Source organism: Palaemon carinicauda, chromosome 16 (assembly GCF_036898095.1).
Source record: "Palaemon carinicauda isolate YSFRI2023 chromosome 16, ASM3689809v2, whole genome shotgun sequence".
NCBI classification, from domain to species: Eukaryota; Metazoa; Arthropoda; class Malacostraca; order Decapoda; family Palaemonidae; genus Palaemon; species Palaemon carinicauda.
This window is the reverse complement of record NC_090740.1, coordinates 100,230,187-100,232,686: the sequence shown is the minus strand read 5'-3', so window position 1 is coordinate 100,232,686 and position 2,500 is coordinate 100,230,187.

Below are 2,500 nucleotides of genomic sequence, written 5' to 3'. Positions count from 1 at the left end.
AAATGAGACATGTTGTATTCCGACCAAACCAGCTTCTTATTTGTGAGATCAATTTAATCTACATGCGCTAGTACTCCTCTCATCCGGCAAATACTTACAAAACTGAACCTGTTCTTTTTCACAAAAATACTTTAAACTTGATAGTGCTAGTAAAGGTATACATGTGGAAGCATACACACACCCACACCCACACACATATATATACATGCATATATATATATATATATATATATATATATATATATATATATATATATATATATATATATATATATATATATATATATATATATATATATATATATATATATATATATATATATATATATATATATATATATATATATATATATATATATATGAGGCGAAACTTAAGAGAGAATAACTGCTGAGATTATATTGGCATAAACTAAAGTGACTCCCAGAATAATTACAAGATTATTTTGTACTATGTGGTGTAAAGAGGCGAGACCTGATGAATTGGAGCTAGGATTGTTAGTGAAAATGGTACAACAAGTTGATCTGAATTATTGGAATAATTACAGAGGCTTTACACATATGTTAATTGTTAGGAAACTATATGGTAGATTGATGAGAAGCTGAGAGATGTATAAACAGAATTTAGAAAAAGTAGAAGTTGTACTGAGCAAATATTAATTTTAAGACAAGTTGTACAATAATATGTAGAATATATAAATTAACTTTTGATGGCATTTGTGGAATATGAAAACGCCTTTGATTATGTGCACCGTCCAGTTTTGAATATGTAAATTTGATTAAGTCCGTTGATGACTATAGTCATTACAAAGTTAATGTGGGTGTAGTCCTATCAGATGAATTTCCACTGAACAGTGGAGTACTCCAAATGAATGTTTTGTCACCTATATTGTGCACCCTCCCCATGGACTTTGTAATAAACAGAACGGTTGGGGATGGTGGAGAAGGATAAGAGTGGATATATAATAGGAAATTAGCTGAGCAATAGTAAGCTGATGACACACGCTCCCTTGATTAGTAGAACACCACAAGATCTCCAATGCTTGATGACCTGAATGTATGAAATATTATATGATGTTAATTAAAGAAAGACATACAGTAGATGATGATAATGATATATGGAATGGATGATGAAACAGCAATGGGAGAAAAAAGGATTAATGAGGTAGAATAATTTATATACTTAGTAACTATGATCTTTAATAAAGGGTTTTTAGAATTGATTTTAATGAAAGATTAGAAAAAAAACTCAGACAATGGCTACGGTACGTAAAATTTAGAAATATAATCGCCTGATTATTGAGATCAGTGTTACTGCATGGGCATGAGTCATGTTATGATAATGAAACAATTATTATTATTATTATTATTATTATTATTATTATTATTATTATTATTATTATTATTATTATTATTATTATTATTATTATTATTATTATTATTATTAGCTATGCTACAAGCCTAATTGGAAAAGCAAGATGTTATAAGCCCATGGGTTCCAAAAGGGAAAAATATCTCAGTAACAAAAGGAAATAAGGAAATAATTAAATGATATCAGCAGTAATGGAAAAAAAAATGCTTTAAAAACATTAACACTAAAACAGATATTAGGTATATAAACTATAAAAGGACTTATGTAAGCCTGTTCCACATAAAAACCTTTGATGCGAGTTTGAGCTTTGGAAATCCTACTGATTCAGAAACTCGATTAGGAAGATCATTCCACAGCTTGGTCACAGCTGGAATGAAACTTCTAGAGTACTTTGTTGCAATGATTTTCATGATGGAGACCAGACTATTAGAGTTAACTGCATACCTAGTATTTGGAACAGGATGGAACTTTCCGGGAAGATCTGAATATAAAGGAAGGTCAAAAATTATAAAAAAAAAATCTTTTGCAACATGCATAATGAACTAATTGAACGACGGGGCCATAGATTAATATCTAGATCAGGAATAAGAATTTTGATAGACCCTAAGTTCCTGTTCAACAAAATACGATGAGAATCAGCATCTGAAGACCAAACAGAAGAAAAATGCTCGAAAAGAGAGGTAAATTGAAAGAAATAATACACGTCTTCTGAATATATTGATCTACAAAAATCTTCAAAGATTTCCCCCAATAAAACAAATTTCTTTTGCAATTGAAGAAGATACGGCCCTAACATGTTTTTCAAGTGTAAATATGCTGTTGAGAGTCACCCTTAAAGTTTTGAAAATGTCATACAAAGTTAAAGAAACATTATCAGTGCTGAAATCCGGATGTTGGGGAGCAACGGTCCTTGACCTACTTACAATCACACTTTGATTTTTTTTTTTTTTAGAATTCAACTTTATTCCCCATAATTTGCACCATACGCTAATTTTAGCTATATCCCTTTTAAGGGATTCAACTACTCCAGATCTATATTCAGGAGATGGAATTGATGCAAAGAGATAGCATCCTCTTCATATGACACAATCTTGTTTCCTATGCCAAATCATATGTCATTTGTGTATTTAA